The sequence below is a fragment of the Monodelphis domestica genome, chromosome 1 (genome assembly GCF_027887165.1).
Source record: "Monodelphis domestica isolate mMonDom1 chromosome 1, mMonDom1.pri, whole genome shotgun sequence".
Taxonomy (NCBI): domain Eukaryota; kingdom Metazoa; phylum Chordata; class Mammalia; order Didelphimorphia; family Didelphidae; genus Monodelphis; species Monodelphis domestica.
In genome coordinates, this window is record NC_077227.1 from 556,292,438 (window position 1) to 556,310,152 (window position 17,715).

At 33.8% G+C, this 17,715-nt stretch overlaps 1 protein-coding gene across 3 annotated transcripts in view; it reads left to right on the plus strand.

Moving 5' to 3' along the window:
* The window catches only part of DLGAP2 (DLG associated protein 2), a 1,318,656-nt gene that overhangs the window by 213,920 nt on the left and 1,087,021 nt on the right, over positions 1–17,715 (plus strand). The gene's annotated exons all lie outside the window — the stretch shown is intronic.

Here is a 17,715-nt window from a genome sequence, read left to right on the forward strand (position 1 = left end):
TCTCTTCAAATAACTCCAACAAATAGTTTTTCCAACCCCCCTGACATTTCATTTTCACTCACTAATTTTTTCCCTCTTCGGCCTCAGCCTCCTGTTCTTATGCCTCTATACTCATGTATCTTTCAGTGGTTTAGATCAAAGCTGCCTGACCTAAGTTACTCACCTTTCATTTAAAATGCAACAACTTCCCACTTTTCCCCCATGGAATTTGTACATTTTAAAATCATGCCTCACTCCACTAATGTTAATATATTTCATCTTAAGCTAACTATTATCTTTACCCACGAAGCAGTTATAAAAAGGGATAATGTTTTTTACCTCTATGTTCCTCACACAGTTTTGCAACATATCATGTGTCATTGAACTCATCTCTTATTTTTAGTAAATAAAAGCTTTAACTCTGCCTTTCTAAATCATCATTAAATGATTCCCACATATACACGATTTTATCAATGTGCTATATCTTATCATATACAAGTAATATAATTCTATCTATTTATGCCACAGGTTTATTTTTGGTTCTAAACTTCTTAATTCTCATATAAAAGTTGTTCTTCTCCAAACACATATTTTGAAATAAAATAAGATATTTTTTCCTTTCTTCTTTTAGCCATCAAAATGTTCTCTGTTGTTGCTGTGATTTTTGTGGTGGCAAAAAAATAGAAAATGAGGGGATTTTTCTCAATAGGGGAATGGCTGAACAAATTGTGTCATAATGTGGTGATGGAATACTATTGTGTAATAAGGAATGATGAATTGATTGACTTCAATAAGAACTGGAAAGACCTACATAAACTGATGTGGAATAAAATAAGCAGAACCAGGAGAATATTCTACACATTAAGTGAAACGTTGTGGACAATCAAATGTAACTGACTTTACTACTAAAAGCAATGCAATGATCCAGGACAACTCTGAGGGACTTATAAGAAAGAACTCTATCCACATCTAGAGAAAAAACTATGGAAGTAGAAATAACAGAAGAAAACAAGATTTATCACTTGTTTATATGGTTATATTATTAATGGTTTTGGTTGTAGAAGATTACTCTATTACACAAATGAATAAGATGGAAATAAGTTTTGATTGATAATATATGTATAACCTGGTGGAATTGCTTATTAATTCTGGAAGGGGGGAGGAAAGAAGGGAGAGAGACCACAGGAATTATGTAACCATGGAAAAATTTTAAAATAGAAAATTGTTCTTTATTCATGAATTCCAAAATTTCTTTTTCTGAATACATTCAACTGTCATTCAAATTGTCCCTTCATGTTATAACATTGTTATTCTTTTGAAAAGTGACCTCTAGTTCTCTCATTTCTTTCCAAGGCCATCATGATAAATTAGCTGCATTTTCTTCTCTTCCTCATTTTGGTCCTTCATCAAACTACATTCAGTTTCAATTACATTTTTCTCTTTTGAATCCCTTGCTCTTTTATTATATTGAAAATCTTGCATTGTCAAGTCAGCCTTGCTCCATTATCTTCTGCTTTTGCTTTTATTCATGTGCAACTGAGCAAAGCTAGAGAAAATTATGAAGCTGCTGACTCAGTCCATTACAAATTTATGTTTGTATCTCAACTGAATCTCAAATGGACCCTCACTTTGACAAGGCAATCCATTCAACACCTCCCTAATTAATTCACTCCCACTAATTATCACAAACTATTATAGTATTTTCAGATCTTTTTTTAATCCTATTGAAACCTCCCATGGCTCATTCTTTCTTCTCCCACTTTCCAGGTGAGACCATTGCCTCATTTTACTGAAAATAAAAAGAGACCTTTTACCCAGAGGTCTGTCTCTCCTACTCCTTATCTCACATCAACCAGTTGCCTTCTGACATTTTCTTCGCTTTCTCTTCTCTGATATCTTACCAAGGCAAACCTCTCATTTTGTACAAGTGATCTTATTCCATTTTGTCTTTTCCAGAAGATTTCTCTCAATCATTCCAACCCTCCCAGTTATCTTCTTGTCTAATGACTTCTTCTTTACTCCTTAGAACCATGTCCACGTATTGCCCCTTTTCCCACTAAACCCTCACTTGATCTGTTCATCCATATTAGATTTTCTTTTCTCTCTTTTGTGTCTAAACACTTTGAGAAGGCTGCCTAGTATTAATCTTAATACAGGTGATTCCTATTAACTGTGATTATTTTCTAGGTCTATATTAGTTCACTTGGTGAGCCCATCAGTTGATTTCAATTGTCATCTCTATGCTTATGATTCTCATATCTATTTATTATTGTTGTTCAGCCATTTCTGACTGTGATCCCATGGACTCTAGAATGTCAGGCCATTTTGTCCTCCACTAACTCCTGTAGTCTGTCTAAGTTCATGTTCATTGCTTCCATAAAGCTAACTGTACATCTCATCCTCTGCTGTCTCCTTTTCCCTTTGCCTTCAATATTTCCCAACATCAGCATCTTTTCCAATGAATACTGTCTTCTAATTAAGTGGTAAAAATATTTAAAATTCAGCTTCAGTATTTGACCTTCCAGTGAACAGTATGAATTAATTTAGTATTGACTAATTTGATATCCTTGCTATGAGAGTCCAAAAGACTCTCACAAGTCTTCTTCAGCACCACAGTTTGAAAGCATTGATTCTACTGCACTCGGCTTTCAATATAATCCAACTCTCAGAGCCATACATTGCTACTGGAGAAACCATAACTTTGACTATATAGACCTTTGTCAGCAAGATGATGTTTCTGATTTTTAGTATGCTACCCATATTTGCCATAGCTTTCCTTCCAAGGAACAATTCTCTTTTAATTTCATGACTTCAGTTGCTGTCTGCTGTGATCTTTGAGTCCAAGAATATAAAATCTGACACTTCTTACATTTCTTCTCCCTCTATTTTCCAGGAAGTGGTGGCATGAGTTGTTAAGATCTTAGTCTTTATTTTTTTAATATTAAGCTTCAAGCCAGCTTTTTACCCTTTCCTCTTTCACCCTTATTGAAAGGCTTCATAATTTTTCTTCACTTTCTGCCACCAAAATAGTTTTGTCTGCATATCTGAGATTGTTGATATTTCTCCCAGCAATCTCAATTCCAACTTCATATTATCTAGTTTGGTATCTGATGTACTCTGCATATAAGTTAAATTAATAAGGTGACAATATACAGAATTTTCTTACTCCTTTACAAATGTTAAACCATTTGCTTCATGTTCAGTTCTAATTGACCTGCATACAGATTCCTCAAGAGACAAGTAAGATGATCTTGTACTCCCATATTTTGGGGGATTTTGGTAATATCACATTTTGTTGTGATTCACAGAAAGACTTTAAGGTGGTCAATGAAGCAGAAGAAGATGTTTTTCTGGAACTCATTTGCTTTCTCCAGAATCCAGAGAATATTGGCAATTTGGTCTCTGGTTCCTCTGCTTCTTTGAAAAGTAGCCTGCTCTTCTATTAATTATCATTTCATGTATTACTGAAACCCGGGTTACAGAATCTTAAACATAACATATCTTGTGTGAGAAATGAATGCAATTGTTTGCTAATTTGAACATTTTTTGCTTTTATGCTTCTTTAGGATTGGGAAGTAAATAGGTATTTTTCAATCTGGTGGCCATTGTTGAGTTTTCCAGATTCACAGGGATATTGAGTGTAGTACTTTATACAGAATCATCTTTAAGGATTTTAAATATCTCCACTGGAATTTGATAACAGTATTGTCAGCAACATTTCCTATCTATTTATGATCCCTAAGTCTCTCTCTTAACCCTCACACTTGGATTGCCAATTACCTAAGCCAAAGACATCTTAAACTCAACATGTACAAAACTGAACCCCTTATCTTTTCTCTCAAACCCTTCCCCTTTCTGAACTCTTATTGCTGAGGGCACTGATTTCTCAATCCTCCAGGCTTGAAACCTAGGTGTCTTCTTTCACTTCTCACTTTCTTACCCATCACTATCCACATAATCTCACTATTTTGCCTCAATAATATCACTTATATTTACCCCCCTTTTCCTTGTACACCAAGACCACCTTAGATTTATATCATAAAGGTAACAGTGTTATAATTCCTTTTAAGTCTCTTAATTTTCTTTAGTGTGCTTATTTGTAAAATGAGAATAATTAATAAAACCTTTAACTTAAACTAAAACAATTGATGTGAGCAAACACTGAAAACCTTAAATAGCAATAGTTATTATTTAAGTCATATATATAAAGTACTTTTATGTTGAAAATTTCAACATAAAATAAAGTACTGGGAGAGAGAAATGATACTACTAAGATATACTTGTGAAAAAAATTTAGGCATTTTAATTGACTAAAAATTCTTCTTTCTGCCATTTAAAGCTCTTTATAAACTTGTCATGTCCCACCTTCTCAGTCATCTTATACATTACTCTCCTTCATGAATTCTAACATCCAATCCATTTCATATCCTTTCAATGCCTTTTCTGTGTCTATTCCCCATGCTTGGAATGCTTCTCCCTCTCTTGTGTCTCTTTCTCCCTATATATCCATGATATATCTATACATATATGTGTATGTGTGTGTGTGTGTGTTCATAAATAGACATTTATATAGACATACACTGGGAAGGAGAAAATACCTATAAAAAGTTTATAATAAACACCTATGTAGTATATATGTATGCAGAATATGAGTACGTTGAAGTCAAGAGCTATTTTTATTTATTTTTTTATTTCCATGGATTTAGTATAGTGAGTACTTATTCATACTTGTTCATCAGCCAATAAAAAAGCGAATTAGATTTTTGGCTGCATTGATTCAATGAAATATAGTACACTGAATGGAAGGGGGAATAATTTAGCAAAACTACTGGACATATCAAAAACGTCTAAAATTATAGGTAGTGTTTCACATCCACAGTTCCCCCAACCTCAGCAAAGAAATGAGATTGGGACAGGTACCTTCCAAGCTTGATCATTATACTTCAAAGTTTCCAGTTTTAATTTTTTGTGGTAGTTCTTTTCAAATACATTTCTGTAGCTCTTGTGCCATATTGTTTTTCTTGGTTCTGCTTAATTATCACTATAAAATTTTATTTGTCCTCCCATACTTTTCTGTATTTATCAGCCATCATTTCTTATAGCATAGTGATATCCTTTTATATTCATATATAAAAACATCTTCTTCCATCATTCCCAAATATAAAGATATTATTTTGCTTCTAGTTATTTGCTGGTAGAGAAAGTGCTCATATAAAATATTTTGGTAAATATGAGGCCTTTCTTAAAAAATTAATGATCTCCTTGCCTAGCAGTGGAATCTTTTTGAAAGGGCATGACATTTTAGTCCCTTTTCTCACATAATCTTAAATCATTTTGCAGAATGATTAGTCTAGTTTATAAGTACCCTGACAGGACATGAATTTTCCCATCTATCCACAATCTGTGTAATGTCAACTATCCCCATATTTTGTCATCTTTACTAATTTTGTAGGTGTGAAGTAAAATCTAAGAGTCATTTGAATTCACCTTTCTATTATTAGTGATTTGGAGCTTTCTTTCAGGTAGTTGGTAATGGTTTATGGTTCTTCTTTTGAGAATTGCATGTTCATATATGTTGACCATGTATCTGTATATGCTGACCATGTATCAGACTTATGGTCTGATGTATTTCTATTTTCTATATATTGGAAGTGATAGTATTGTTAGGAAAAAGTTATATAGATCCCCCAACATCTCCTTTCTCATGCTAGTTGTATAAGTTTTGTTTATGCAGAAGTTTTTCAATTTCATTGCAATTGAATTGGATTAAGTTTTCAAAAGTAATTATTTTGTCTTTGTAAATATTCATCCCTTAGAATAGCTGGAAAGGTCCGTTGTCTGGTTTTATAAAAAAATTATGGTATGATCTTTGCAATTCATGATTTCATTTGTTTTTTTTTAAACCTTACCTTCTGTCTTGGAGTCAATACTATATATTGGCTCCAAGGCAGAAGAGTGGTAAGGGCTAGGCAATGGGGGTCAAGTGATTTGCCCAGGGTCACACAGCTGGGAAGTGTCTGAGGTCAGATTTGAACCCAGGACCTCCCATGTGTAGGCCTGGTTATCAATCCACTGAGCTATGCAGCTGCCCCCCCATGATTTCATTTTTAACATCCCCCACAGGATTTATGTGAATATATGAACCAGAATTGTATGAGATGACAAGGTGTATATAGTTTGTTAATTAGATTATTAAAACTAGTGCCCCATCACTGAGATCATGGCTCCAATGAAATACCATTTTCTTCCTCATTCAAGTCTAGTGACTCAAAAAGTCACTTATGAATATTGGCTATGCCTCATTTGCTTTTTCATCCCTAGATCAGTAATTATTTATCAAGAGTGAACAAATGAATGAAAGCACCTTTTCCCATATATTATATATAGTATGTTCTTAACTGATACTTGATTTGTTGATTAGTTTTGGTGTGAATCTTTGATTTCAAATTGGTGTGAAGAGCTTCAAGTGTAGAAAACCTCTATACCATATAACTGTTCTTCAGCTTATAGGCTTAAGTTGCCTGAGGACACTAAGAGGTTAAGTGACTTGCCCATGGTCATTCAGCTATTATTAGTCAGAGGCAGAATTTGAGGCAGCCCTTCAAGAATGTAATGTTCATCTTCAGCCACTGTACCATATTGCTTGTCCATCAGTCAATATTGATTGAGAGTAATTTTTTTTTGCGGCTTCTACTTTTTCACTGTGATTTAATATCTGAGGTAGATTCCATTAGTATTTTTTAAGACTCTATAGACTGTTTTATAGTGCTTTGGAGGGAGAAAATGGAATATCCAACAGTGTTGGTCTTGAAGATTTATTTTACAATTATTCTTTATTTCTTGGGACCCAAAAGATCAGTTTTATTGGTTATTATCCTTTTTTATTTAGTGCCCTGTAGCTACTGTCTTTGTGTTTGTAGTAAAGAACTAAGCACTAGACATTGTTTTTTCATTGCTGCATCTCAGTTAACTATAGAGCAGTTATAGGCCTGAAATACCATATTGGTAATTGTGTATCATAAACATAATATAGTCAGTGGCCTATTCATTGTGGAAAGGAATACGATGATTTTCATATGACCTAAAGGAGGAAGATATGATAAGAACTTCCTGAAAACTAGTATCTGGTCTCAGAAATATTGCTAGGTTTTCCTCTTGTAAAGCCTGATTATTTAGAGCCTTGTCACATCACTGTTTTTTCCCTATACTACAGATCAGACTATGTCCTAGACAATGATGTACTCAGAAAGAGTAAAAATTCACCTTTGTCATTGCCAACAGTCCCTAATACTATTTCCCCACAAAATGATAAGTGATTTAGGAACTAATGTCTTATTGTCATTTGGGATATGCTTAGTCAACAAACATGTATTAAGCTCTTTTATTTTTTTGTCAAACCTGTACAAAGAAAGGTAAAAACAGACCCCATATACAAGGAGCATTCATCCTGATGGAAAAGACAACAGGTAAATAATAACAATATAAATAATGAATAGATGGAAGGCATTAGCTTGTGGAGGGTGGATTGGTTTGGGGAAAGAGTTGGGGAAAGAGAAAGGGAAAACAGTAGGTTATTGAATAGTTCAAGCAAAAGGTAGTTAGGGCCAGCACAAGGAGATGACTGTAAGTGGAGAGAAGCAGATATATATGAGAGATATCATAAAGTTAGAAATAAGTTTTGGCAGTTGATCAGATATTTTGGGGGAATATGAGTGAGCAGTTGAGAAGGATATTGAAGTTTTTGAGCCTATATAATTTGAACTCTGGACTTCTACCTCTTTTTTGATATCTTGTTTTTCTTTGATTTCAATTATAAAGCAGTCTTGAGATTCTCTTTCTTTCTCTGATCACTGTTCCAGATTTTCTCTCTTCTATGGCTCTATAGATGTGGATGAAACATTTTAAGATACTGTCTTTAGCCCTGTCCTCTCTATATACTCTTTCCCTTGGCAAGCTCATATATGTTAAGAGCTTCAATATTCACTTCTCTGTATATAACATCTAAAGTTCTTTGTTTTTAGGCAAGAATTGTCTTATTTTTCAGCCATCTGCTATACATCTTGATGATGCTTCACATTCAAATGACCTTAACTCATCATCTTAAAACTTGACTGCCCCTTGATTTGTCTCTTTTGGTCAATAAAGCCACAATTACCATAATCACAGAAAATTATCTGTGATAATTATGCTCAGGGAGGGCTAGTACCTTTGGTGTAAGGGCTTACCAAGCCCTTTTCAGGGATGCTCTTTTACCTCTGATGTCTAACTTTCACCTAGCTGTCACTTGTGGTTCTGAGAATCTGTGGTATATGCAGCAGCCATACCATATTAAAACCATCTCAGTAGATGAGCTAATCCAATTTGAGGGTTATCAACTTGTCTCAAACCTGTTGGTCAATTAGGGAGATGTCTACCCTCAAGAATGTGGACTTCACCCAGCAGAATCGGTAGATGAGAAAAATTTGTTCCAATAGGACAAGAAGGGTCTCAAGCAAGTGCCATTTAGCTCTTAAGTTTGTTTAGCCATCGGAGAAGTGAAGGTCATCCACTGTATCCCAAACCATAACTAGTCATCTTGACTTTTATTCTGTTGCTAGAGTCTGATGACTCTTGAAGAGAGCATGAGGCTAATGACTTTGTAACTCTGCCTTACTTAAATCCAATTCACCTGCACCAAATCACCTTATGATTTTAATTGGTCCTCTTCTAAAACAAAGGACAAAAAAACCCTCTTTTATCCCTTACATTTAAGCAATTATCAGAGTCTTGTGGTTTTCTGCAAAATCACTGGTGTTTATTTTCTACTTTCTTTTTCTCTTGCAGCCAAACTAAAACTTAAAAGTTTCATTATCCAACACTTCTGTTTAAAATGTAAAATTATTTAAATAATTTATTATTTATCTGCCCAGTTCATCCTTTCTTCTATCTATCTTTCATATACCTGTTGTCTTCCTTAGACACTGCTCTGATGATTTCACTCCGCTACTCAAAACCCTTTACTATCTCCTCATTGCCTACCAAAGGAAACACAAGATCTTTATCTTAGCATTGAAGGCATTAAACAATATAGTACACCTTAACCTTCCAGTATTCCATTGGACCAATCACCTTCCATAATTCTGCTTTCTAGTCAGTTTCTCTTTGTTCATGCCCTATTTCCCATTTCTACTCTTTTGTTCATACTGTCATCTGTGTTTAAATGTATTCAACTTTCTCCCCTTATCCCAGTGCTCCAACTTCTGACTATTAAAATCTTCCCTTTCTTTCAGAACTTAACTCAGCTGCCATTTTTTTGCCATGAAACTGTCTAGACAATCCTAACTTCCCTCCCCCATGTGTAAGCTCAGAATAAGTTGTATCATCTCAAATTTCTTATAGTACTATTCTTGGACCTTTCTCTGAACTGATAATATTTTACCTTTCATCAATGTTTTGTCTACCTTTATTGTCTCATCTGTTTTATTATAAGGTCTCTGAAGACAGGATATATGTTCTTTTGCCTTTGTAGCACCATTGCCTGCAAAAAAGCTTTGTACATCATAAGATCTTATTAGGCATTTGCTAGTATTTCTTTCAAAGGACACAATATTATACTTCATAAGTGGAAATAAAATCATTATAACTTTTTATTTTCCAAATTTGCCTTTAGAGTCACATTAATGGTTCTGAAATAATCCTACTACCATGGGTTGGTTATCCCTCAGTATACTTTTTGCTTAATTGAGTTTTATTATAATGGTCTTGACAAAAAAAAAAACACAACAACAACTATGGGAACAATTGAAAATGATGTGCTAGTCCATTCCCTTAAGATGTGTATTTTCCTATGAAGGTATGTGTTTTATCAAGAACTATCCACAGCCCATTTTAAATGTATATGTCATTATTAAATAGGATTAAAAATAAGGTTGAGCAAAAAATAATTGCTTTAGGGAGCTATGATTTGTCCAGGTTTTGTAGGACATTTTTGAAGCTTATAGATTACCTTGGTTTCAGAAATTCTGAGCTACAATGGAATATGGATAATTGTATGTCTTCCCTAAGAATATAACCAATATGGTGGGCCCTGAGGAATATATATCCACCAATATTCCTGAATAAAGGCAGATCAGTCCAAATTGGAAATGGAACAGAATAAAGCTTTGATTAGCAATGATTTTGGGTGATGAGAAGGTGTTCTAATATAAAGATAGATATAAAGAAAAACAATTACTCTCCTCTTTCCTTGACTCCTCCAACCTCACAAAAGCTTTAATTTGCTATGCAGCAAACAACAAATAACACAATGGAATACTCAGGAATATAATATTCTTTTCTCAACCAACTCAATGGAACTGTATAACTAAGAAGAGCATTTCCTATATTTCTAGATATTAATAGAGTTAATTTTTATTTGAGCCATAAAATTCCCTAGCAGTACTTATATATCTACATAGAATAACCCTGATTATGAATCTCATTTATACCTCACTTTTATGCAAGACAATCGCCAGCTCTAACTTGACAGACTGGAGCATATTTTATCTGTGGATTATGGTTCTCTTCTCTCTTTTCCGTTTCTCAGAGGATTGTTTTAGGGTAACAAAAATGATGTGAATATTTTAATTGATTGGTGATTTAAACTCTGAAGGATTTGTTTCTCCCCTGATTCTTTTTTTATATATCTCCTGCCTTGTTTAAGTATTACCATAAGATTTAATTTTAAGTGTAAAAAACCCAAAATGTGGGTGGAAAAGAGAGAACAGATGAAAAGAATGAGAGATTTTTCTAGTCCTGTCCAATTCTTTCATTCAAAAAATGTTTATTGAACACCTACTAATGCACTGAATCTCTGGGATGGATGCTGTGTTGGGTACTTTCCACTGAAAGCTGTATTGGCAAACATGTATTGGCTGCTGTTTATAATCCCACTCAACTGTAGGTTAGAAATTGGCTTCTTTTGATGATTCACTCCATTTGTATCTGCTGGCTGTGAAGAATTTATGAACATAATTTTTAAAATTCATTTAATTCCAAGCAAACTAATTAAAAATGATCAGAACCTCTCACTTTGTTGGTTTAAGTTCCTCCCAAGTATGGAAACTTTCTCTTCTTAGGAAGATCCATCAGCTGTTATGTAACATATAGAGAATTGTCTCAGGGTGAAATGACTTATTCAGGGTTCTACAGCTAGCACATATAAGAAGCAAGGATTTGCACCCAGGTCATTCTGACTGAGAATATCTTTACTTCTTTTTCTTCCCCTAATCATCATACTCTGCTACCACTCTAACTTAAAATTTATCTGAATAGAAACACCTAAGATAGATTTTTGGGGGGTGTAGAGGACAAGGAATAATTATAAGGATATGAAATTCACATCAAAGCAAACTTACTGGCTTTTTTTCTAGACTTTTATGATTGTGGATGATGCATGGTTGCTAAAGGTGAAATTGTTCTATGATGAATTCTACTTGGAAGTCAAGGGATTGGAGGTTTCCTTGAGGTAAAAGATAGAGACAAGGATTCGTGGGGAATTTCAGCATAATGCCAGGGCATCCTTTAATTGGGGCTTCATCCTGGTACTTTCTTCACCCCCACAAATGTAAGCTCAAGCTTATAATATGTTTTCTGCTTGCCTGTCCTATAGTGAACTATGGCTATAGTTCAACCTCAACAACTTAAGAAAGAACCTCATCTTTATGCAGCTAAAATTTCATTATATTTCCTGTAGTTAGTGGCTAAAGCCAGGTGCCTGGTCTCCTTGGTGTCCCTGGCCAAGATGGCCTGGCCACTGACATGCTGAACGCTGGAGCTGGTGTTGCTTGTAGTGCTGGACCTTTTTTCCCCCTCACACAGGCCATGATCTGAATCTGTCTAGGTCTAGACCTTCCTGGAAGTTTTCTATTACATCTTCTGGTTCACCAATGAGTTGTTTGGCTCCATGGGAGGTTAGGAAGATACTTTATTATACTTAAGAGTTGGACTAGATAGCCATTGAGGTTCTTTGTATTTCTCAAATTTCATGACCTTGTGCTTCCTAATAGGACTTTAATACTGCAAATAATGGTTGAAAAGGATGATAGAAAGGAAACAGATAGATATGATCAAATGAATGAAAAGGTGGGCATTAAGCATAAACAGACAAGGTGCAGAGTGATGTAATTTTGGAGTCAGAAGATCTGGTTCTGAAAGTTGTGCGGTAATCTGTAAAACTAGAGAATTAGAAAAGGGAATTTTAAAGGTGTTTTTGAGCTTGAAAATCCTACTTAAAATCCATGAAACGTATAAATATGCTCTCATTTTTTACTGAAAATATTTGTTATTAAGAATTGTTCAATTAATAAACATTGATTAAACAATTACTCTGTGCTAGGTATTATGCTGAGTGTGAAAGATACAAAAAGAGGCAAAACACCCCAACCCTGCCTTGACAGAGTTTACAATCAAATGCAAAAATATAAGCAAAACAGTATAAAGGATAAATGGAAAGCAATTCACAAAAGGAACTGAGAGACTCCAAAATACATTTCTAGTTCTATATTAACCTTCCAGAATAGTTGTATAATACATTTAAAAATGACATGACTATAAAAGAGGTTTATGTAGATTTGTCTGCAGTGCTGGTGGTATATGCCTTCTTTTATGTCTTAAATTCAGTATCAAAATTTTAAATTCATTGACAAAATTCAGAATAAATATAGCTATACATGTAAATAGCCCTGATTTTAGAATAATAATTTTACTTGAGATGGAACATGCTTTTCTGTTATATTGTTGTAGATAATTGGAAAAGACAGCATGTTTTTCAAACCTGCTGTCTATTTAGCATTGCCTTGAATGGTTGTCCATGCTTGTTTGGGGTTTTTTTCTTCCTCAGCTTCAGAGATTTCACTTTTGATATCTATGAATTGGATGTATTATTTCCACTGACTCTAAAGAAAATGGAGGTCATTGCTGCTTCAGAAAACTCTTTGTACTTTTAGATATTTAGGAAATACCTTTAAAAAATAGAAGGTGATAAAATTACCTATAGAAAACCCCACATAATGAACAGTATTTAAGTGACTGGTATTGAATGATCTTTGGAACGTGATAAACAAACAGGACCAAAGGTCATTGGACCTTGGAAAGGAACATATGCAAAAGTCTTAAAAGAAATTAGTTCAGTGTAAAGAGACATCAGATATTAGCACTGATGAAAAAATTATTGAATACTAAACTCTTCTTACAGATGTAGCAAATGGATCTAAATATAAAGATAGCAGATAGTTCTAGAAATATCACATGACATACAATGTATAATTTTATTTAATATATATTAATTTATTTAACATATTTTACATTTATTAACATATATTGCAATGATTAATAATTATACTTTCCCAAATCTCCCTTTTCTCAATTGAATTTAACCTTCCCCTTATGAAAATTACTTTGAACATTTTGAACTTTTGCTTTATCTGGGTTATATCTTAGCATATTAATTTAGTTGCATTTATTCTTCTAAGTACCAGTCCGGGCAATGACATATCCTTTCTTATCTTTGTTTTCACAATTCTGAGAACTGTGAAACCCTGGAACATGGTAGGTTCTTAATAAACATTTACTGCATTTTTGAATTTCAATGTAGTGGAAGAATTCTGAATTTGGAATCATGATTCAGAAGTTTGAATAGGACTTTGAACAAGTCACTGAACCCACTATGGGTCCGTTTATTCATCTGTAAAATGAGAGATCTGGACTAAATGATTTACAAGATCCAGTCAGCTCTAGATCTTCACTCCTATGAACTAGAAGAATACATGCAATCATGCATGCATGTGTATGTACATGTGTATGTGTATGTATGTACATGCATGTGTATGTATGAGAAACAGAAAGACACATAGATAGAAATATAGAGAAAGACACAAAAACAGACTTGCAATAGTCCACACATGATAATTGAGTCAGAAATAAAGTAGGGACAAAAGGAATGTATAGAAATGGATTTGAAAACATTCTAACAACAACCATATAATTGTGGTTTCAAGATCATATATGTTTATATTAGAGCTGTTTCCTTGGGAGGTTATATTTTTTTTCCACTGAATGGGACTTTGCTCAAAAATCAATATATGAATGCTGAATGCAATTGGATTTTGAGAACTCAGTTTTTCAAAATCACCTTATGAGCTGTGACATATTCTTAAGATAATCTTCAAGAGATGCTTGACCTTCTTTGGGAAATATATTTGAATCCAGATGACTTTTACCTCTTTCCAAATATCAAATCTTGTGAAAAAAGTGGTTGTGCAAAACAGTTAATAAATTTGGGGTTTCTAAAATGAGGCATGATAATAGAGTAATTATGCTTTTCGTGTTTAGTTCATATACTGGCTTAGAAGGCAATTATTGGATTTAATTTCCATTTTCAAATTTTATTGATGACTAAAATTTTTTTACATTATAATTGCTTCTAGATCTATATTCTATGGTCCACATGTGAAGTTTTCTTGTTTAGACAGGCAAAAACACTTAAGCAAAGCAAACTAACAAAATATCTTCCTTTGTACCACTAATCCTCCTCTTTGTCTCCAGTGAATTGAGGGAAATGTTTTTTCATTGTCTGCTTTCTGGGGCCAAGTTCATTCATCATAACTAATTTGGGTCCACCTATCTTTTAATATTGCCTTATATTATTGTAGTCATTGGGTACATTGGCCTGGAATTATTTATTTAATTTTCTGTCTTGTTGCTATAGCTAGCATTTCTATTTAAAAATATTATATTTTTCCCCAAATGACATATAAAAGCAATTTTCAATATTTGTTTCAAATGAGTTCCAAATTCTCTTCCTCCCTCCTACCTACCTTCCTTCCCCTTCCCCCTCCCTGAGACAGTAGGCAATTTGCTATAGATTTTGCATATTCAATCATGTAAAGCACTTTTTCCATATTAGTCATTTTATGGAAGAGATCTTGAAGCAAGCAAAAAAGAAAGTGAGATATAGTATATTTTTGCCTGCCTTGATATTTTTCATCATGAATCTTTGGGATTTTCTTGGATAATTATATTGCTGAGAATAGCTTGGTCATTCACACTTTTTCATCAAATAATATTGCTGTTACTTTGTATGATGTTCTTTTGGTTCTACTCATTTTACTTTGCATCAGTCAATGTAAATCTTTTCAGGTTTCTCTAAAACCATCCTGCTCATCATTTTTTATAGGACAGTAGTTTTCCACTATGATCATATGCTACAACATGTTCAGCCATTCTTCATTTTATGAACATCTCAATTTCTAATTCTTTTCAATTACAAAAAGAGCTGGTATAAATATTTTTGTATAAATATGTCCTTTTCTCTTTTTTAAAACTACTTTGGGATATAGACCTAGTAGGAGTATTGACAGATCTGTACAGTTTTAGATTCATTAGGGCATAATTCCAAATTGCTCTTCAGAATGGCTGGATCAGATCATAATTCCATCAGTGTGTTAGTGATCCAATTTTCCCACTTCCCCTCCAACATTTATAATTTTCCTTGGCATATTGGCTAATCTGATATGTATGAAGTGATACTTCAAAATTATTTTAATTCACATTTCTCTAATCAAGAATGATTTGGTGGATTTTTTCATGACATAGTTAGTGTTTCTAGAACACTATTGAATAATAGCAGTGATAATGAGCATCCATGCTTCACCCCCAATCTTATTGGAAAAGTTTCCAGCTTAACCCTATTACAGATCATGCTTGCTGATGGTTTTGGATAGATATGTTGCTGTTTAGTTGTTGAATTGTGTCAGGCTCTTCATGACCTGGTGGACCATATTGTTCATGGGATTTTCTTGACAAAGATACTGGAGTTGTTTGCAGTTTCCTTTTTCAATGGATTATGGGAAACAGAAGTTAAGGGACTTGCCCAGGATCACAAAGCTAATAAGTACCTTAGGCAGGATTTGAACTCAAGTCTTCTCAACTCCAGTCCCAATCCTATATTCACTAAGCCATCTAGCTTCCTTCTTAGATAGATATTATTTAACATTTTAAGGAAAGCTCCATTTATTTCTATGCTTTCTAATGTTTTTAATAGGAAGAAATATTGTATTTTGTCAAAAGCCTTTTCTCTATCTTGAGATAATCATGGGATTTTTATTGGTTTTGTATTGATATGGTCAATTTTGCTGTTAGTTTTCCCAATTTTGAATTAGCCCTACTTTCTTGGCATGAAGTCTTCCCTTGTCATAATGTATGATCTTTGTGGTATACTGCTATAATCTCCTTGCTAGTATTTTATTTAATTTTTTGCATCAATATTCATGAGGAAAATGGGTTTATAGTTTTCTTTCTCTGCTTTTGCCTTTCCTGATTTAGGTAATAGCACTATCTTTGTGTTGTAAAAGACACTTTATGGAACCTTTTCTTTCCTATTTTCCCAAATAATTTATATGGGATTAGAATTGATTGCTCCTTAAATATTTGGTACAATTCATTTGTGAATCCCTCTGGTCCTGGCAATGTTCTATTTTTTCATAAAGTATCTCACAGAAGTGTTCCAAAGTGTTATGAACAATGCTCATATCATTTTGGGGATATATATATATATATATATATATATATATATATGACTGCTGAGATGAAGGGGAATACACACTTTGCAATATGCATGTCTAATGAACATCACCAATGGGAACCCAGATAATTACTCATTCAAACACAGAGCTCCTTTTTAATAGTCAAATGGCTTCTATTATTTTAGTGATGTATTTATCACTGACATAAGAAAATGGTAAATAGTCTTCAACAGAAAAGTAGAGGTTAAGACTGATTATAAGAGCTTCGATTGGCAGGGCCTCGATAATAAATACAGATAGAATTAGAAATGGAACAGTGATAGTGGACTGGCATCATCAGAGAAATCTCCATCGAGTAGGAAGGCTTTAAATTGGGCTTATCCTTAAGGTATTTATAATCTAACTGATAAGATATGATATACATACATGCATACAATGACTAGCAGATATAATAAGGAAGATTTCCTTTTGTTTCTCAATGAAACTGGCCAAGGCTTGATGGAGTAGGTTGGTTAAAAGGTTGAGGGCCATTTTCTTTAACCTCACCTGCCTGTGGCATTGCAGGGCACAATGGCCCACAATTACTCCTGGCAGCTGAACACACACATTAAATAGGCAGGTTGACAGAAATTGAACTTTTTAAGAGTGCCTTTGGGGAGGAAGGATAATTTCATTCTCTATTGCTGTCTTCTGTAAATCCCTCAGAGAGGAAGAAATAAACCTATTATAATAGTGCCTTCCTGTACCCTTCAGCTAAATCCTGCTGCCAGGCTGTAGTGCTGCGTGCTCAGTATACTCAAAGGCCACGCGTAAGTCTGAGACTAAGTACACATGGCTTCCCTGGGAGCAGGGCTAGAAGGAAGTTGTCAAGATTAGATATGAGCACAATCACTGAACAAAAATTACCTACCAACAGAAAATACAAAATAAATTCCACAATAGATTATACCCACAGATATTTTTTTCTGAAATTTCAACATCCTTATCTCTCTCCTTATCTCTCCCCACCCCATAACCAGTTCTTTTCAGTTAAATAATATAATTTTTTATGTTGTTGAATGGAAGTGAATGTTGTTATTGGCAGAAAACTTTGATAGATTTCTCAGTCATCTAAAAAACTTGCATTTAATAGACATTAAATTTAATAAATAGTACAGAACTTTAAGCAAGTCCTGTATTTGATATCAGCATTCTT